Raw genomic sequence first — 20,879 nt, forward strand, 5'->3', positions numbered from 1 at the left:
ATGCACTAGGGAGGCTATCGGGCCTCAGCCTCTTCGGAAAGCCTGCCGTGTAACAGGCAGAGCTCTGCTCTCGTGGCAGTAGGAACGCAAGCCGGCTTTCTCCTGCAGGCGTGGGGTCTGCAGGTATGAGTGCCGAGAAGGAATGCCCAGCAGTTTTGGTTTCCCCGTGCAGCTCAGTCGAGGACAGGTAGGCAGATTGGCATGGCATGGGGGACGCCAGAGGAGAGTTTTCCTGGAGACGTCGGAGTGCCGGGGAATGCGACCTCTCCCCCGGGAGAGCGCCGTGTGTGTTGCCCTGCACTCGGCAAACAACACGGAGTGAACGGGAAGGGCTTTCGGCCCGGGCAGTTGTTTCTTTGCAGGCCGGGGGAGCCTGCCGGTACTCAGCGTCCTGGTCGGGTACAGGGCGCCCCCGCGAGGGTCTGAACGTGTCTTGAAGAGCGTACGAGGGTGAAAGTAAAGCAGAACCGCGACTAAGGCCCCGTGGAAACCGCTCGGAGCTTCCGCCTCAGCGGGGCTCTTAGAAGGCCTTAGCTGGAGGGAAGTCCTCCCATCGAGCTTCCCTTTAGCCCCAGAGCGTGACGGGATGAGCTCTTACCGGGACTCTGGAAGCACCCTGTTTACTCAGAGAAAGCTGCTTCTCTTCCACGAGCCCTGACTCCAGCGACGAGGGGCCCGTCACAAAGGGTTTCAGGCAGGTAGCTTCAAGGCAGCATGAATGGTGCTTTAAAAAGGAGAATGCAAGGCTTGGGTCCTCAGGCCCCCACCGCCAGTCAACGCGCCGACTACCGCCTTGTGATTCGTAGCTCGTCCAAAGAGACTCTAGCGACACACAGGTCCCTTCCCTGAATCCACCTCTCTTCACGGGGTGTTCTGCCTGTAGCTAACTCGCTCATCCAGGGAATGCACTAGGGAGGCTATCGGGCCTCAGCCTCTTCGGAAAGCCTGCCGTGTAACAGGCAGAGCTCTGCTCTCGTGGCAGTAGGAACGCAAGCCGGCTTTCTCCTGCAGGCGTGGGGTCTGCAGGTATGAGTGCCGAGAAGGAATGCCCAGCAGTTTTGGTTTCCCCGTGCAGCTCAGTCGAGGACAGGTAGGCAGATTGGCATGGCATGGGGGACGCCAGAGAAGAGTTTTCCTGGAGACGTTGGAGTGCCGGGGAACGCGACCTCTCCCCCGGGAGAGCGCCGTGTGTGTTGCCCTGCACTCGGCAAACAACACGGAGTGAGCGGGAAGGGCTTTCGGCCCGGGCAGTTGTTTCTTTGCAGGCCGGGGGAGCCTGCCGGTACTCAGCGTCCTGGTCGGGTACAGGGCGCCCCCGCGAGGGTCTGAAGGTGTCTTGAAGAGCGTACGAGGGTGAAAGTAAAGCAGAACCGCGACTAAGGCCCCGTGGAAACCGCTCGGAGCTTCCGCCTCAGCGGGGCTCTTAGAAGGCCTTAGCTGGAGGGAAGTCCTCCCATCGAGCTTCCCTTTAGCCCCAGAGCGTGACGGGATGAGCTCTTACCGGGACTCTGGAAGCACCCTGTTTACTCAGAGAAAGCTGCTTCTCTTCCACGAGCCCTGACTCCAGCGACGAGGGGCCCGTCACAAAGGGTTTCAGGCAGGTAGCTTCAAGGCAGCATGAATGGTGCTTTAAAAAGGAGAAGCAAGGCTTGGGTCCTCAGGCCCCCACCTCCAGTCAACGCGCCGACTACCGCCTTGTGATTCGTAGCTCGTCCAAAGAGACTCTAGCGACACACAGGTCCCTTCCCTGAATCCAACTCTCTTCACGGGGTGTTCTGCCTGTAGCTAACTCGCTCATCCAGGGAATGCGCTAGGGAGGCTATCGGGCCTCAGCCTCTTCGGAAAGCCTGCCGTGTAACAGGCAGAGCTCTGCTCTCGTGGCAGTAGGAACGCAAGCCGGCTTTCTCCTGCAGGCGTGGGGTCTGCAGGTATGAGTGCCGAGAAGGAATGCCCAGCAGTTTTGGTTTCCCCGTGCAGCTCAGTCGAGGACAGGGAGGCAGATGGGCATGGCATGGGGCACGCCAGAGAAGAGTTTTCCTGGGGACGTTGGAGTGCCGGGGAAAGCGACCTCTCCCCCGGGAGAGCGCCGTGTGTGTTGCCCTGCACTCGGCAAACAACACGGAGTGAGCGGGAAGGCCTTTCGGCCCGGGCAGTTGTTTCTTTGCAGGCCGGGGGAGCCTGCCGGTACTCAGCGTCCTGGTCGGGTACAGGGCGCCCCCGCGAGGGTCTGAACGTGTCTTGAAGAGCGTACGAGGGTGAAAGTAAAGCAGAACCGCGACTAAGGCCCCGTGGAAACCGCTCGGAGCTTCCGCCTCAGCGGGGCTCTTAGAAGGCCTTAGCTGGAGGGAAGTCCTCCCATCGAGCTTCCCTTTAGCCCCAGAGCGTGACGGGATGAGCTCTTACCGGGACTCTGGAAGCACCCTGTTTACTCAGAGAAAGCTGCTTCTCTTCCACGAGCCCTGACTCCAGCGACGAGGGGCCCGTCACAAACGGTTTCAGGCAGGTAGCTTCAAGGCAGCATGAATGGTGCTTTAAAAAGGAGAATGCAAGGCTTGGGTCCTCAGGCCCCCACCTCCAGTCAACGCGCCGACTACCGCCTTGTGATCCGTAGCTCGTCCAAAGAGACTCTAGCGACACACAGGTCCCTTCCCTGAATCCACCTCTCTTCACGGGGTGTTCTGCCTGTAGCTAACTCGCTCATCCAGGGAATGCACTAGGGAGGCTATCGGGCCTCAGCCTCTTCGGAAAGCCTGCCGTGTAACAGGCAGAGCTCTGCTCTCGTGGCAGTAGGAACGCAAGCCGGCTTTCTCCTGCAGGCGTGGGGTCTGCAGGTATGAGTGCCGAGAAGGAATGCCCAGCAGTTTTGGTTTCCCCGTGCAGCTCAGTCGAGGACAGGGAGGCAGATGGGCATGGCATGGGGCACGCCAGAGAAGAGTTTTCCTGGGGACGTTGGAGTGCCGGGGAAAGCGACCTCTCCCCCGGGAGAGCGCCGTGTGTGTTGCCCTGCACTCGGCAAACAACACGGAGTGAGCGGGAAGGGCTTTCGGCCCGGGCAGTTGTTTCTTTGCACGCCGGGGGAGCCTGCCGGTACTCAGCGTCCTGGTCGGGTACAGGGCGCCCCCGCGAGGGTCTGAACGTGTCTTGAAGAGCGTACGAGGGTGAAAGTAAAGCAGAACCGCGACTAAGGCCCCGTGGAAACCGCTCGGAGCTTCCGCCTCAGCGGGGCTCTTAGAAGGCCTTAGCTGGAGGGAAGTCCTCCCATCGAGCTTCCCTTTAGCCCCAGAGCGTGATGGGATGAGCTCTTACCGGGACTCTGGAAGCACCCTGTTTACTCAGAGAAAGCTGCTTCTCTTCCACGAGCCCTGACTCCAGCGACGAGGGGCCCGTCACAAAGGGTTTCAGGCAGGTAGCTTCAAGGCAGCATGAATGGTGCTTTAAAAAGGAGAATGCAAGGCTTGGGTCCTCAGGCCCCCACCTCCAGTCAATGCGCCGACTACCGCCTTGTGATTCGTAGCTCGTCCAAAGAGACTCTAGCGACACACAGGTCCCTTCCCTGAATCCACCTCTCTTCACGGGGTGTTCTGCCTGTAGCTAACTCGCTCATCCAGGGAATGCACTAGGGAGGCTATCGGGCCTCAGCCTCTTCGGAAAGCCTGCCGTGTAACAGGCAGAGCTCTGCTCTCGTGGCAGTAGGAACGCAAGCCGGCTTTCTCCTGCAGGCGTGGGGTCTGCAGGTATGAGTGCCGAGAAGGAATGCCCAGCAGTTTTGGTTTCCCCGTGCAGCTCAGTCGAGGACAGGGAGGCAGATTGGCATGGCATGGGGGACGCCAGAGAAGAGTTTTCCTGGAGACGTTGGAGTGCCGGGGAAAGCGAGCTCTCCCCCGGGAGAGCGCCGTGTGTGTTGCCCTGCACTCGGCAAACAACACGGAGTGAGCGGGAAGGGCTTTCGGCCCGGGCAGTTGTTTCTTTGCAGGCCGGGGGAGCCTGCCGGTACTCAGCGTCCTGGTCGGGTACAGGGCGCCCCCGCGAGGGTCTGAACGTGTCTTGAAGAGCGTACGAGGGTGAAAGTAAAGCAGAACCGCGACTAAGGCCCCGTGGAAACCGCTCGGAGCTTCCGCCTCAGCGGGGCTCTTAGAAGGCCTTAGCTGGAGGGAAGTCCTCCCATCGAGCTTCCCTTTAGCCCCAGAGCGTGACGGGATGAGCTCTTACCGGGACTCTGGAAGCACCCTGTTTACTCAGAGAAAGCTGCTTCTCTTCCACGAGCCCTGACTCCAGCGACGAGGGGCCCGTCACAAAGGGTTTCAGGCAGGTAGCTTCAAGGCAGCATGAATGGTGCTTTAAAAAGGAGAAGCAAGGCTTGGGTCCTCAGGCCCCCACCTCCAGTCAACGCGCCGACTACCGCCTTGTGATTCGTAGCTCGTCCAAAGAGACTCTAGCGACACACAGGTCCCTTCCCTGAATCCACCTCTCTTCACGGGGTGTTCTGCCTGTAGCTAACTCGCTCATCCAGGGAATGCACTAGGGAGGCTATCGGGCCTCAGCCTCTTCGGAAAGCCTGCCGTGTAACAGGCAGAGCTCTGCTCTCGTGGCAGTAGGAACGCAAGCCGGCTTTCTCCTGCAGGCGTGGGGTCTGCAGGTATGAGTGCCGAGAAGGAATGCCCAGCAGTTTTGGTTTCCCCGTGCAGCTCAGTCGAGGACAGGTAGGCAGATTGGCATGGCATGGGGCACGCCAGAGAAGAGTTTTCCTGGAGACGTCGGAGTGCCGGGGAAAGCGACCTCTCCCCCGGGAGAGCGCCGTGTGTGTTGCCCTGCACTCGGCAAACAACACGGAGTGAGCGGGAAGGGCTTTCGGCCCGGGCAGTTGTTTCTTTGCAGGCCAGGGGAGCCTGCCGGTACTCAGCGTCCTGGTCGGGTACAGGGCGCCCCCGCGAGGGTCTGAAGGTGTCTTGAAGAGCGTACGAGGGTGAAAGTAAAGCAGAACCGCGACTAAGGCCCCGTGGAAACCGCTCGGAGCTTCCGCCTCCGCGGGGCTCTTAGAAGGCCTTAGCTGGAGGGAAGTCCTCCCATCGAGCTTCCCTTTAGCCCCAGAGCGTGACGGGATGAGCTCTTACCGGGACTCTGGAAGCACCCTGTTTACTCAGAGAAAGCTGCTTCTCTTCCACGAGCCCTGACTCCAGCGACGAGGGGCCCGTCACAAAGGGTTTCAGGCAGGTAGCTTCAAGGCAGCATGAATGGTGCTTTAAAAAGGAGAATGCAAGGCTTGGGTCCTCAGGCCCCCACCTCCAGTCATCGCGCCGACTACCGCCTTGTGATCCGTAGCTCGTCCAAAGAGACTCTAGCGACACACAGGTCCCTTCCCTGAATCCACCTCTCTTCACGGGGTGTTCTGCCTGTAGCTAACTCGCTCATCCAGGGAATGCACTAGGGAGGCTATCGGGCCTCAGCCTCTTCGGAAAGCCTGCCGTGTAACAGGCAGAGCTCTGCTCTCGTGGCAGTAGGAACGCAAGCCGGCTTTCTCCTGCAGGCGTGGGGTCTGCAGGTATGAGTGCCGAGAAGGAATGCCCAGCAGTTTTGGTTTCCCCGTGCAGCTCAGTCGAGGACAGGGAGGCAGATTGGCATGGCATGGGGGACGCCAGAGAAGAGTTTTCCTGGGGACGTTGGAGTGCCGGGGAAAGCGACCTCTCCCCCGGGAGAGCGCCGTGTGTGTTGCCCTGCACTCGGCAAACAACACGGAGTGAGCGGGAAGGGCTTTCGGCCCGGGCAGTTGTTTCTTTGCAGGCCGGGGGAGCCTGCCGGTACTCAGCGTCCTGGTCGGGTACAGGCCGCCCCCGCGAGGGTCTGAACGTGTCTTGAAGAGCGTACGAGGGTGAAAGTAAAGCAGAACCGCGACTAAGGCCCCGTGGAAACCGCTCGGAGCTTCCGCCTCAGCGGGGCTCTTAGAAGGCCTTAGCTGGAGGGAAGTCCTCCCATCGAGCTTCCCTTTAGCCCCAGAGCGTGACGGGATGAGCTCTTACCGGGACTCTGGAAGCACCCTGTTTACTCAGAGAAAGCTGCTTCTCTTCCACGAGCCCTGACTCCAGCGACGAGGGGCCCGTCACAAAGGGTTTCAGGCAGGTAGCTTCAAGGCAGCATGAATGGTGCTTTAAAAAGGAGAATGCAAGGCTTGGGTCCTCAGGCCCCCACCTCCAGTCAACGCGGCGACTACCGCCTTGTGATCCGTAGCTCGTCCAAAGAGACTCTAGCGACACACAGGTCCCTTCCCTGAATCCACCTCTCTTCACGGGGTGTTCTGCCTGTAGCTAACTCGCTCATGCAGGGAATGCACTAGGGAGGCTATCGGGCCTCAGGCTCTTCGGAAAGCCTGCCGTGTAACAGGCAGAGCTCTGCTCTCGTGGCAGTAGGAACGCAAGCCGGCTTTCTCCTGCAGGCGTGGGGTCTGCAGGTATGAGTGCCGAGAAGGAATGCCCAGCAGTTTTGGTTTCCCCGTGCAGCTCAGTCGAGGACAGGTAGGCAGATTGGCATGGCATGGGGCACGCCAGAGAAGAGTTTTCCTGGGCACGTTGGAGTGCCGGTGAAAGCGACCTCTCTCCCGGGAGAGCGCCGTGTGTGTTGCCCTGCACTCGGCAAACAACACGGAGTGAGCGGGAAGGGCTTTCGGCCCGGGCAGTTGTTTCTTTGCACGCCGGGGGAGCCTGCCGGTACTCAGCGTCCTGGTCGGGTACAGGGCGCCCCCGCGAGGGTCTGAACGTGTCTTGAAGAGCGTACGAGGGTGAAAGTAAAGCAGAACCGCGACTAAGGCCCCGTGGAAACCGCTCGGAGCTTCCGCCTCAGCGGGGCTCTTAGAAGGCCTTAGCTGGAGGGAAGTCCTCCCATCGAGCTTCCCTTTAGCCCCAGAGCGTGACGGGATGAGCTCTTACCGGGACTCTGGAAGCACCCTGTTTACTCAGAGAAAGCTGCTTCTCTTCCACGAGCCCTGACTCCAGCGACGAGGGGCCCGTCACAAACGGTTTCAGGCAGGTAGCTTCAAGGCAGCATGAATGGTGCTTTAAAAAGGAGAATGCAAGGCTTGGGTCCTCAGGCCCCCACCGCCAGTCAACGCGCCGACTACCGCCTTGTGATTCGTAGCTCGTCCAAAGAGACTCTAGCGACACACAGGTCCCTTCCCTGAATCCACCTCTCTTCACGGGGTGTTCTGCCTGTAGCTAACTCGCTCATCCAGGGAATGCACTAGGGAGGCTATCGGGCCTCAGCCTCTTCGGAAAGCCTGCCGTGTAACAGGCAGAGCTCTGCTCTCGTGGCAGTAGGAACGCAAGCCGGCTTTCTCCTGCAGGCGTGGGGTCTTCAGGTATGAGTGCCGAGAAGGAATGCCCAGCAGTTTTGGTTTCCCCGTGCAGCTCAGTCGAGGACAGGGAGGCAGATTGGCATGGCATGGGGGACGCCAGAGAAGAGTTTTCCTGGAGACGTTGGAGTGCCGGGGAACGCGACCTCTCCCCCGGGAGAGCGCCGTGTGTGTTGCCCTGCACTCGGCAAACAACACGGAGTGAGCGGGAAGGGCTTTCGGCCCGGGCAGTTGTTTCTTTGCAGGCCGGGGGAGCCTGCCGGTACTCAGCGTCCTGGTCGGGTACAGGGCGCCCCCGCGAGGGTCTGAAGGTGTCTTGAAGAGCGTACGAGGGTGAAAGTAAAGCAGAACCGCGACTAAGGCCCCGTGGAAACCGCTCGGAGCTTCCGCCTCAGCGGGGCTCTTAGAAGGCCTTAGCTGGAGGGAAGTCCTCCCATCGAGCTTCCCTTTAGCCCCAGAGCGTGACGGGATGAGCTCTTACCGGGACTCTGGAAGCACCCTGTTTACTCAGAGAAAGCTGCTTCTCTTCCACGAGCCCTGATTCCAGCGACCAGGGGCCCGTCACAAAGGGTTTCAGGCAGGTAGCTTCAAGGCAGCATGAATGGTGCTTTAAAAAGGAGAATGCAAGGCTTGGGTCCTCAGGCCCCCACCTCCAGTCAACGCGCCGACTACCGCCTTGTGATTCGTAGCTCGTCCAAAGAGACTCTAGCGACACACAGGTCCCTTCCCTGAATCCACCTCTCTTCACGGGGTGTTCTGCCTGTAGCTAACTCGCTCATCCAGGGAATGCACTAGGGAGGCTATCGGGCCTCAGCCTCTTCGGAAAGCCTGCCGTGTAACAGGCAGAGCTCTGCTCTCGTGGCAGTAGGAACGCAAGCCGGCTTTCTCCTGCAGGCGTGGGGTCTGCAGGTATGAGTGCCGAGAAGGAATGCCCAGCAGTTTTGGTTTCCCCGTGCAGCTCAGTCGAGGACAGGTAGGCAGATTGGCATGGCATGGGGGACGCCAGAGGAGAGTTTTCCTGGAGACGTCGGAGTGCCGGGGAATGCGACCTCTCCCCCGGGAGAGCGCCGTGTGTGTTGCCCTGCACTCGGCAAACAACACGGAGTGAGCGGGAAGGGCTTTCGGCCCGGGCAGTTGTTTCTTTGCAGGCCGGGGGAGCCTGCCGGTACTCAGCGTCCTGGTCGGGTACAGGGCGCCCCCGCGAGGGTCTGAACGTGTCTTGAAGAGCGTACGAGGGTGAAAGTAAAGCAGAACCGCGACTAAGGCCCCGTGGAAACCGCTCGGAGCTTCCGCCTGAGCGGGGCTCTTAGAAGGCCTTAGCTGGAGGGAAGTCCTCCCATCGAGCTTCCCTTTAGCCCCAGAGCGTGACGGGATGAGCTCTTACCGGGACTCTGGAAGCACCCTGTTTACTCAGAGAAAGCTGCTTCTCTTCCACGAGCCCTGACTCCAGCGACGAGGGGGCCGTCACAAAGGGTTTCAGGCAGGTAGCTTCAAGGCAGCATGAATGGTGCTTTAAAAAGGAGAATGCAAGGCTTGGGTCCTCAGGCCCCCACCGCCAGTCAACGCGCCGACTACCGCCTTGTGATTCGTAGCTCGTCCAAAGAGACTCTAGCGACACACAGGTCCCTTCCCTGAATCCACCTCTCTTCACGGGGTGTTCTGCCTGTAGCTAACTCGCTCATCCAGGGAATGCGCTAGGGAGGCTATCGGGCCTCAGCCTCTTCGGAAAGCCTGCCGTGTAACAGGCAGAGCTCTGCTCTCGTGGCAGTAGGAACGCAAGCCGGCTTTCTCCTGCAGGCGTGGGGTCTGCAGGTATGAGTGCCGAGAAGGAATGCCCAGCAGTTTTGGTTTCCCCGTGCAGCTCAGTCGAGGACAGGGAGGCAGATTGGCATGGCATGGGGCACGCCAGAGAAGAGTTTTCCTGGGGACGTTGGAGTGCCGGGGAAAGCGACCTCTCCCGCGGGAGAGCGCCGTGTGTGTTGCCCTGCACTCGGCAAACAACACGGAGTGAGCGGGAAGGGCTTTCGGCCCGGGCAGTTGTTTCTTTGCAGGCCGGGGGAGCCTGCCGGTACTCAGCGTCCTGGTCGGGTACAGGGCGCCCCCGCGAGGGTCTGAACGTGTCTTGAAGAGCGTACGAGGGTGAAAGTAAAGCAGAACCGCGACTAAGGCCCCGTGGAAACCGCTCGGAGCTTCCGCCTCAGCGGGGCTCTTAGAAGGCCTTAGCTGGAGGGAAGTCCTCCCATCGAGCTTCCCTTTAGCCCCAGAGCGTGATGGGATGAGCTCTTACCGGGACTCTGGAAGCACCCTGTTTACTCAGAGAAAGCTGCTTCTCTTCCACGAGCCCTGACTCCAGCGACGAGGGGCCCGTCACAAACGGTTTCAGGCAGGTAGCTTCAAGGCAGCATGAATGGTGCTTTAAAAAGGAGAATGCAAGGCTTGGGTCCTCAGGCCCCCACCTCCAGTCAACGCGCCGACTACCGCCTTGTGATTCGTAGCTCGTCCAAAGAGACTCTAGCGACACACAGGTCCCTTCCCTGAATCCACCTCTCTTCACGGGGTGTTCTGCCTGTAGCTAACTCGCTCATCCAGGGAATGCACTAGGGAGGCTATCGGGCCTCAGCCTCTTCGGAAAGCCTGCCGTGTAACAGGCAGAGCTCTGCTCTCGTGGCAGTAGGAACGCAAGCCGGCTTTCTCCTGCAGGCGTGGGGTCTGCAGGTATGAGTGCCGAGAAGGAATGCCCAGCAGTTTTGGTTTCCCCGTGCAGCTCAGTCGAGGACAGGTAGGCAGATTGGCATGGCATGGGGGACGCCAGAGGAGAGTTTTCCTGGAGACGTCGGAGTGCCGGGGAATGCGACCTCTCCCCCGGGAGAGCGCCGTGTGTGTTGCCCTGCACTCGGCAAACAACACGGAGTGAGCGGGAAGGGCTTTCGGCCCGGGCAGTTGTTTCTTTGCAGGCCGGGGGAGCCTGCCGGTACTCAGCGTCCTGGTCGGGTACAGGGCGCCCCCGCGAGGGTCTGAACGTGTCTTGAAGAGCGTACGAGGGTGAAAGTAAAGCAGAACCGCGACTAAGGCCCCGTGGAAACCGCTCGGAGCTTCCGCCTCAGCGGGGCTCTTAGAAGGCCTTAGCTGGAGGGAAGTCCTCCCATCGAGCTTCCCTTTAGCCCCAGAGCGTGACGGGATGAGCTCTTACCGGGACTCTGGAAGCACCCTGTTTACTCAGAGAAAGCTGCTTCTCTTCCACGAGCCCTGACTCCAGCGACGAGGGGCCCGTCACAAAGGGTTTCAGGCAGGTAGCTTCAAGGCAGCATGAATGGTGCTTTAAAAAGGAGAAGCAAGGCTTGGGTCCTCAGGCCCCCACCTCCAGTCAACGCGCCGACTACCGCCTTGTGATTCGTAGCTCGTCCAAAGAGACTCTAGCGACACACAGGTCCCTTCCCTGAATCCTACTCTCTTCACGGGGTGTTCTGCCTGTAGCTAACTCGCTCATCCAGGGAATGCGCTAGGGAGGCTATCGGGCCTCAGCCTCTTCGGAAAGCCTGCCGTGTAACAGGCAGAGCTCTGCTCTCGTGGCAGTAGGAACGCAAGCCGGCTTTCTCCTGCAGGCGTGGGGTCTGCAGGTATGAGTGCCGAGAAGGAATGCCCAGCAGTTTTGGTTTCCCCGTGCAGCTCAGTCGAGGACAGGGAGGCAGATTGGCATGGCATGGGGGACGCCAGAGAAGAGTTTTCCTGGAGACGTCGGAGTGCCGGGGAAAGCGACCTCTCCCCCGGGAGAGCGCCGTGTGTGTTGCCCTGCACTCGGCAAACAACACGGAGTGAGCGGGAAGGGCTTTCGGCCCGGGCAGTTGTTTCTTTGCAGGCCGGGGGAGCCTGCCGGTACTCAGCGTCCTGGTCGGGTACAGGGCGCCCCCGCGAGGGTCTGAAGGTGTCTTGAAGAGCGTACGAGGGTGAAAGTAAAGCAGAACCGCGACTAAGGCCCCGTGGAAACCGCTCGGAGCTTCCGCCTCCGCGGGGCTCTTAGAAGGCCTTAGCTGGAGGGAAGTCCTCCCATCGAGCTTCCCTTTAGCCCCAGAGCGTGACGGGATGAGCTCTTACCGGGACTCTGGAAGCACCCTGTTTACTCAGAGAAAGCTGCTTCTCTTCCACGAGCCCTGACTCCAGCGACGAGGGGCCCGTCACAAAGGGTTTCAGGCAGGTAGCTTCAAGGCAGCATGAATGGTGCTTTAAAAAGGAGAAGCAAGGCTTGGGTCCTCAGGCCCCCACCTCCAGTCAACGCGCCGACTACCGCCTTGTGATTCGTAGCTCGTCCAAAGAGACTCTAGCGACACACAGGTCCCTTCCCTGAATCCAACTCTCTTCACGGGGTGTTCTGCCTGTAGCTAACTCGCTCATCCAGGGAATGCGCTAGGGAGGCTATCGGGCCTCAGCCTCTTCGGAAAGCCTGCCGTGTAACAGGCAGAGCTCTGCTCTCGTGGCAGTAGGAACGCAAGCCGGCTTTCTCCTGCAGGCGTGGGGTCTGCAGGTATGAGTGCCGAGAAGGAATGCCCAGCAGTTTTGGTTTCCCCGTGCAGCTCAGTCGAGGACAGGGAGGCAGATGGGCATGGCATGGGGCACGCCAGAGAAGAGTTTTCCTGGGGACGTTGGAGTGCCGGGGAAAGCGACCTCTCCCCCGGGAGAGCGCCGTGTGTGTTGCCCTGCACTCGGCAAACAACACGGAGTGAGCGGGAAGGCCTTTCGGCCCGGGCAGTTGTTTCTTTGCAGGCCGGGGGAGCCTGCCGGTACTCAGCGTCCTGGTCGGGTACAGGGCGCCCCCGCGAGGGTCTGAACGTGTCTTGAAGAGCGTACGAGGGTGAAAGTAAAGCAGAACCGCGACTAAGGCCCCGTGGAAACCGCTCGGAGCTTCCGCCTCAGCGGGGCTCTTAGAAGGCCTTAGCTGGAGGGAAGTCCTCCCATCGAGCTTCCCTTTAGCCCCAGAGCGTGACGGGATGAGCTCTTACCGGGACTCTGGAAGCACCCTGTTTACTCAGAGAAAGCTGCTTCTCTTCCACGAGCCCTGACTCCAGCGACGAGGGGCCCGTCACAAACGGTTTCAGGCAGGTAGCTTCAAGGCAGCATGAATGGTGCTTTAAAAAGGAGAATGCAAGGCTTGGGTCCTCAGGCCCCCACCTCCAGTCAACGCGCCGACTACCGCCTTGTGATCCGTAGCTCGTCCAAAGAGACTCTAGCGACACACAGGTCCCTTCCCTGAATCCACCTCTCTTCACGGGGTGTTCTGCCTGTAGCTAACTCGCTCATGCAGGGAATGCACTAGGGAGGCTATCGGGCCTCAGGCTCTTCGGAAAGCCTGCCGTGTAACAGGCAGAGCTCTGCTCTCGTGGCAGTAGGAACGCAAGCCGGCTTTCTCCTGCAGGCGTGGGGTCTGCAGGTATGAGTGCCGAGAAGGAATGCCCAGCAGTTTTGGTTTCCCCGTGCAGCTCAGTCGAGGACAGGTAGGCAGATTGGCATGGCATGGGGCACGCCAGAGAAGAGTTTTCCTGGGCACGTTGGAGTGCCGGTGAAAGCGACCTCTCTCCCGGGAGAGCGCCGTGTGTGTTGCCCTGCACTCGGCAAACAACACGGAGTGAGCGGGAAGGGCTTTCGGCCCGGGCAGTTGTTTCTTTGCACGCCGGGGGAGCCTGCCGGTACTCAGCGTCCTGGTCGGGTACAGGGCGCCCCCGCGAGGGTCTGAACGTGTCTTGAAGAGCGTACGAGGGTGAAAGTAAAGCAGAACCGCGACTAAGGCCCCGTGGAAACCGCTCGGAGCTTCCGCCTCAGCGGGGCTCTTAGAAGGCCTTAGCTGGAGGGAAGTCCTCCCATCGAGCTTCCCTTTAGCCCCAGAGCGTGACGGGATGAGCTCTTACCGGGACTCTGGAAGCACCCTGTTTACTCAGAGAAAGCTGCTTCTCTTCCACGAGCCCTGACTCCAGCGACGAGGGGCCCGTCACAAACGGTTTCAGGCAGGTAGCTTCAAGGCAGCATGAATGGTGCTTTAAAAAGGAGAATGCAAGGCTTGGGTCCTCAGGCCCCCACCGCCAGTCAACGCGCCGACTACCGCCTTGTGATTCGTAGCTCGTCCAAAGAGACTCTAGCGACACACAGGTCCCTTCCCTGAATCCACCTCTCTTCACGGGGTGTTCTGCCTGTAGCTAACTCGCTCATCCAGGGAATGCACTAGGGAGGCTATCGGGCCTCAGCCTCTTCGGAAAGCCTGCCGTGTAACAGGCAGAGCTCTTCTCTCGTGGCAGTAGGAACGCAAGCCGGCTTTCTCCTGCAGGCGTGGGGTCTTCAGGTATGAGTGCCGAGAAGGAATGCCCAGCAGTTTTGGTTTCCCCGTGCAGCTCAGTCGAGGACAGGGAGGCAGATTGGCATGGCATGCGGGACGCCAGAGAAGAGTTTTCCTGGAGACGTTGGAGTGCCGGGGAACGCGACCTCTCCCCCGGGAGAGCGCCGTGTGTGTTGCCCTGCACTCGGCAAACAACACGGAGTGAGCGGGAAGGGCTTTCGGCCTGGGCAGTTGTTTCTTTGCAGGCCGGGGGAGCCTGCCGGTACTCAGCGTCCTGGTCGGGTACAGGGCGCCCCCGCGAGGGTCTGAAGGTGTCTTGAAGAGCGTACGAGGGTGAAAGTAAAGCAGAACCGCGACTAAGGCCCCGTGGAAACCGCTCGGAGCTTCCGCCTCAGCGGGGCTCTTAGAAGGCCTTAGCTGGAGGGAAGTCCTCCCATCGAGCTTCCCTTTAGCCCCAGAGCGTGACGGGATGAGCTCTTACCGGGACTCTGGAAGCACCCTGTTTACTCAGAGAAAGCTGCTTCTCTTCCACGAGCCCTGATTCCAGCGACCAGGGGCCCGTCACAAAGGGTTTCAGGCAGGTAGCTTCAAGGCAGCATGAATGGTGCTTTAAAAAGGAGAATGCAAGGCTTGGGTCCTCAGGCCCCCACCTCCAGTCAACGCGCCGACTACCGCCTTGTGATTCGTAGCTCGTCCAAAGAGACTCTAGCGACACACAGGTCCCTTCCCTGAATCCACCTCTCTTCACGGGGTGTTCTGCCTGTAGCTAACTCGCTCATCCAGGGAATGCACTAGGGAGGCTATCGGGCCTCAGCCTCTTCGGAAAGCCTGCCGTGTAACAGGCAGAGCTCTGCTCTCGTGGCAGTAGGAACGCAAGCCGGCTTTCTCCTGCAGGCGTGGGGTCTGCAGGTATGAGTGCCGAGAAGGAATGCCCAGCAGTTTTGGTTTCCCCGTGCAGCTCAGTCGAGGACAGGTAGGCAGATTGGCATGGCATGGGGGACGCCAGAGGAGAGTTTTCCTGGAGACGTCGGAGTGCCGGGGAATGCGACCTCTCCCCCGGGAGAGCGCCGTGTGTGTTGCCCTGCACTCGGCAAACAACACGGAGTGAGCGGGAAGGGCTTTCGGCCCGGGCAGTTGTTTCTTTGCAGGCCGGGGGAGCCTGCCGGTACTCAGCGTCCTGGTCGGGTACAGGGCGCCCCCGCGAGGGTCTGAACGTGTCTTGAAGAGCGTACGAGGGTGAAAGTAAAGCAGAACCGCGACTAAGGCCCCGTGGAAACCGCTCGGAGCTTCCGCCTGAGCGGGGCTCTTAGAAGGCCTTAGCTGGAGGGAAGTCCTCCCATCGAGCTTCCCTTTAGCCCCAGAGCGTGACGGGATGAGCTCTTACCGGGACTCTGGAAGCACCCTGTTTACTCAGAGAAAGCTGCTTCTCTTCCACGAGCCCTGACTCCAGCGACGAGGGGGCCGTCACAAAGGGTTTCAGGCAGGTAGCTTCAAGGCAGCATGAATGGTGCTTTAAAAAGGAGAATGCAAGGCTTGGGTCCTCAGGCCCCCACCGCCAGTCAACGCGCCGACTACCGCCTTGTGATTCGTAGCTCGTCCAAAGAGACTCTAGCGACACACAGGTCCCTTCCCTGAATCCACCTCTCTTCACGGGGTGTTCTGCCTGTAGCTAACTCGCTCATCCAGGGAATGCGCTAGGGAGGCTATCGGGCCTCAGCCTCTTCGGAAAGCCTGCCGTGTAACAGGCAGAGCTCTGCTCTCGTGGCAGTAGGAACGCAAGCCGGCTTTCTCCTGCAGGCGTGGGGTCTGCAGGTATGAGTGCCGAGAAGGAATGCCCAGCAGTTTTGGTTTCCCCGTGCAGCTCAGTCGAGGACAGGGAGGCAGATGGGCATGGCATGGGGCACGCCAGAGAAGAGTTTTCCTGGGGACGTTGGAGTGCCGGGGAAAGCGACCTCTCCCCCGGGAGAGCGCCGTGTGTGTTGCCCTGCACTCGGCAAACAACACGGAGTGAGCGGGAAGGGCTTTCGGCCCGGGCAGTTGTTTCTTTGCAGGCCGGGGGAGCCTGCCGAAACTCAGCGTCCTGGTCGGGTACAGGGCGCCCCCGCGAGGGTCTGAACGTGTCTTGAAGAGCGTACGAGGGTGAAAGTAAAGCAGAACCGCGACTAAGGCCCCGTGGAAACCGCTCGGAGCTTCCGCCTCAGCGGGGCTCTTAGAAGGCCTTAGCTGGAGGGAAGTCCTCCCATCGAGCTTCCCTTTAGCCCCAGAGCGTGATGGGATGAGCTCTTACCGGGACTCTGGAAGCACCCTGTTTACTCAGAGAAAGCTGCTTCTCTTCCACGAGCCCTGACTCCAGCGACGAGGGGCCCGTCACAAACGGTTTCAGGCAGGTAGCTTCAAGGCAGCATGAATGGTGCTTTAAAAAGGAGAATGCAAGGCTTGGGTCCTCAGGCCCCCACCTCCAGTCAATGCGCCGACTACCGCCTTGTGATTCGTAGCTCGTCCAAAGAGACTCTAGCGACACACAGGTCCCTTCCCTGAATCCACCTCTCTTCACGGGGTGTTCTGCCTGTAGCTAACTCGCTCATCCAGGGAATGCACTAGGGAGGCTATCGGGCCTCAGCCTCTTCGGAAAGCCTGCCGTGTAACAGGCAGAGCTCTGCTCTCGTGGCAGTAGGAACGCAAGCCGGCTTTCTCCTGCAGGCGTGGGGTCTGCAGGTATGAGTGCCGAGAAGGAATGCCCAGCAGTTTTGGTTTCCCCGTGCAGCTCAGTCGAGGACAGGGAGGCAGATTGGCATGGCATGGGGGACGCCAGAGAAGAGTTTTCCTGGAGACGTTGGAGTGCCGGGGAAAGCGACCTCTCCCCCGGGAGAGCGCCGTGTGTGTTGCCCTGCACTCGGCAAACAACACGGAGTGAGCGGGAAGGGCTTTCGGCCCGGGCAGTTGTTTCTTTGCAGGCCGGGGGAGCCTGCCGGTACTCAGCGTCCTGGTCGGGTACAGGGCGCCCCCGCGAGGGTCTGAAGGTGTCTTGAAGAGCGTACGAGGGTGAAAGTAAAGCAGAACCGCGACTAAGGCCCCGTGGAAACCGCTCGGAGCTTCCGCCTCAGAGGGGCTCTTAGAAGGCCTTAGCTGGAGGGAAGTCCTCCCATCGAGCTTCCCTTTAGCCCCAGAGCGTGACGGGATGAGCTCTTACCGGGACTCTGGAAGCACCCTGTTTACTCAGAGAAAGCTGCTTCTCTTCCACGAGCCCTGACTCCAGCGACGAGGGGCCCGTCACAAAGGGTTTCAGGCAGGTAGCTTCAAGGCAGCATGAATGGTGCTTTAAAAAGGAGAATGCAAGGCTTGGGTCCTCAGGCCCCCACCTCCAGTCATCGCGCCGACTACCGCCTTGTGATCCGTAGCTCGTCCAAAGAGACTCTAGCGACACACAGGTCCCTTCCCTGAATCCACCTCTCTTCACGGGGTGTTCTGCCTGTAGCTAACTCGCTCATCCAGGGAATGCACTAGGGAGGCTATCGGGCCTCAGCCTCTTCGGAAAGCCTGCCGTGTAACAGGCAGAGCTCTGCTCTCGTGGCAGTAGGAACGCAAGCCGGCTTTCTCCTGCAGGCGTGGGGTCTGCAGGTATGAGTGCCGAGAAGGAATGCCCAGCAGTTTTGGTTTCCCCGTGCAGCTCAGTCGAGGACAGGGAGGCAGATTGGCATGGCATGGGGGACGCCAGAGAAGAGTTTTCCTGGGGACGTTGGAGTGCCGGGGAAAGCGACCTCTCCCCCGGGAGAGCGCCGTGTGTGTTGCCCTGCACTCGGCAAACAACACGGAGTGAGCGGGAAGGGCTTTCGGCCCGGGCAGTTGTTTCTTTGCAGGCCGGGGGAGCCTGCCGGTACTCAGCGTCCTGGTCGGGTACAGGGCGCCCCCGCGAGGGTCTGAACGTGTCTTGAAGAGCGTACGAGGGTGAAAGTAAAGCAGAACCGCGACTAAGGCCCCGTGGAAACCGCTCGGAGCTTCCGCCTCAGCGGGGCTCTTAGAAGGCCTTAGCTGGAGGGAAGTCCTCCCATCGAGCTTCCCTTTAGCCCCAGAGCGTGACGGGATGAGCTCTTACCGGGACTCTGGAAGCACCCTGTTTACTCAGAGAAAGCTGCTTCTCTTCCACGAGCCCTGACTCCAGCGACGAGGGGCCCGTCACAAAGGGTTTCAGGCAGGTAGCTTCAAGGCAGCATGAATGGTGCTTTAAAAAGGAGAATGCAAGGCTTGGGTCCTCAGGCCCCCACCTCCAGTCAACGCGCCGACTACCGCCTTGTGATCCGTAGCTCGTCCAAAGAGACTCTAGCGACACACAGGTCCCTTCCCTGAATCCACCTCTCTTCACGGGCTGTTCTGCCTGTAGCTAACTCGCTCATCCAGGGAATGCACTAGGGAGGCTATCGGGCCTCAGCCTCTTCGGAAAGCCTGCCGTGTAACAGGCAGAGCTCTGCTCTCGTGGCAGTAGGAACGCAAGCCGGCTTTCTCCTGCAGGCGTGGGGTCTGCAGGTATGAGTGCCGAGAAGGAATGCCCAGCAGTTTTGGTTTCCCCGTGCAGCTCAGTCGAGGACAGGTAGGCAGATTGGCATGGCATGGGGCACGCCAGAGAAGAGTTTTCCTGGGCACGTTGGAGTGCCGGTGAAAGCGACCTCTCTCCCGGGAGAGCGCCGTGTGTGTTGCCCTGCACTCGGCAAACAACACGGAGTGAGCGGGAAGGGCTTTCGGCCCGGGCAGTTGTTTCTTTGCAGGCCGGGGGAGCCTGCCGGTACTCAGCGTCCTGGTCGGGTACAGGGCGCCCCCGCGAGGGTCTGAACGTGTCTTGAAGAGCGTACGAGGGTGAAAGTAAAGCAGAACCGCGACTAAGGCCCCGTGGAAACCGCTCGGAGCTTCCGCCTCAGCGGGGCTCTTAGAAGGCCTTAGCTGGAGGGAAGTCCTCCCATCGAGCTTCCCTTTAGCCCCAGAGCGTGACGGGATGAGCTCTTACCGGGACTCTGGAAGCACCCTGTTTACTCAGAGAAAGCTGCTTCTCTTCCACGAGCCCTGACTCCAGCGACGAGGGGCCCGTCACAAACGGTTTCAGGCAGGTAGCTTCAAGGCAGCATGAATGGTGCTTTAAAAAGGAGAATGCAAGGCTTGGGTCCTCAGGCCCCCACCGCCAGTCAACGCGCCGACTACCGCCTTGTGATTCGTAGCTCGTCCAAAGAGACTCTAGCGACACACAGGTCCCTTCCCTGAATCCACCTCTCTTCACGGGGTGTTCTGCCTGTAGCTAACTCGCTCATCCAGGGAATGCACTAGGGAGGCTATCGGGCCTCAGCCTCTTCGGAAAGCCTGCCGTGTAACAGGCAGAGCTCTGCTCTCGTGGCAGTAGGAACGCAAGCCGGCTTTCTCCTGCAGGCGTGGGGTCTGCAGGTATGAGTGCCGAGAAGGAATGCCCAGCAGTTTTGGTTTCCCCGTGCAGCTCAGTCGAGGACAGGGAGGCAGATTGGCATGGCATGGGGGACGCCAGAGAAGAGTTTTCCTGGAGACGTTGGAGTGCCGGGGAACGCGACCTCTCCCCCGGGAGAGCGCCGTGTGTGTTGCCCTGCACTCGGCAAACAACACGGAGTGAGCGGGAAGGGCTTTCGGCCCGGGCAGTTGTTTCTTTGCAGGCCGGGGGAGCCTGCCGGTACTCAGCGTCCTGGTCGGGTACAGGGCGCCCCCGCGAGGGTCTGAAGGTGTCTTGAAGAGCGTACGAGGGTGAAAGTAAAGCAGAACCGCGACTAAGGCCCCGTGGAAACCGCTCGGAGCTTCCGCCTCAGCGGGGCTCTTAGAAGGCCTTAGCTGGAGGGAAGTCCTCCCATCGAGCTTCCCTTTAGCCCCAGAGCGTGACGGGATGAGCTCTTACCGGGACTCTGGAAGCACCCTGTTTACTCAGAGAAAGCTGCTTCTCTTCCACGAGCCCTGATTCCAGCGACCAGGGGCCCGTCACAAAGGGTTTCAGGCAGGTAGCTTCAAGGCAGCATGAATGGTGCTTTAAAAAGGAGAATGCAAGGCTTGGGTCCTCAGGCCCCCACCTCCAGTCAACGCGCCGACTACCGCCTTGTGATTCGTAGCTCGTCCAAAGAGACTCTAGCGACACACAGGTCCCTTCCCTGAATCCACCTCTCTTCACGGGGTGTTCTGCCTGTAGCTAACTCGCTCATCCAGGGAATGCACTAGGGAGGCTATCGGGCCTCAGCCTCTTCGGAAAGCCTGCCGTGTAACAGGCAGAGCTCTGCTCTCGTGGCAGTAGGAACGCAAGCCGGCTTTCTCCTGCAGGCGTGGGGTCTGCAGGTATGAGTGCCGAGAAGGAATGCCCAGCAGTTTTGGTTTCCCCGTGCAGCTCAGTCGAGGACAGGTAGGCAGATTGGCATGGCATGGGGGACGCCAGAGGAGAGTTTTCCTGGAGACGTCGGAGTGCCGGGGAATGCGACCTCTCCCCCGGGAGAGCGCCGTGTGTGTTGCCCTGCACTCGGCAAACAACACGGAGTGAACGGGAAGGGCTTTCGGCCCGGGCAGTTGTTTCTTTGCAGGCCGGGGGAGCCTGCCGGTACTCAGCGTCCTGGTCGGGTACAGGGCGCCCCCGCGAGGGTCTGAACGTGTCTTGAAGAGCGTACGAGGGTGAAAGTAAAGCAGAACCGCGACTAAGGCCCCGTGGAAACCGCTCGGAGCTTCCGCCTCAGCGGGGCTCTTAGAAGGCCTTAGCTGGAGGGAAGTCCTCCCATCGAGCTTCCCTTTAGCCCCAGAGCGTGACGGGATGAGCTCTTACCGGGACTCTGGAAGCACCCTGTTTACTCAGAGAAAGCTGCTTCTCTTCCACGAGCCCTGACTCCAGCGACGAGGGGCCCGTCACAAAGGGTTTCAGGCAGGTAGCTTCAAGGCAGCATGAATGGTGCTTTAAAAAGGAGAATGCAAGGCTTGGGTCCTCAGGCCCCCACCGCCAGTCAACGCGCCGACTACCGCCTTGTGATTCGTAGCTCGTCCAAAGAGACTCTAGCGACACACAGGTCCCTTCCCTGAATCCACCTCTCTTCACGGGGTGTTCTGCCTGTAGCTAACTCGCTCATCCAGGGAATGCACTAGGGAGGCTATCGGGCCTCAGCCTCTTCGGAAAGCCTGCCGTGTAACAGGCAGAGCTCTGCTCTCGTGGCAGTAGGAACGCAAGCCGGCTTTCTCCTGCAGGCGTGG

Source organism: Mesoplodon mirus (assembly GCF_964341445.2).
Source record: "Mesoplodon mirus genome assembly, chromosome: 19".
Taxonomy (NCBI): domain Eukaryota; kingdom Metazoa; phylum Chordata; class Mammalia; order Artiodactyla; family Ziphiidae; genus Mesoplodon; species Mesoplodon mirus.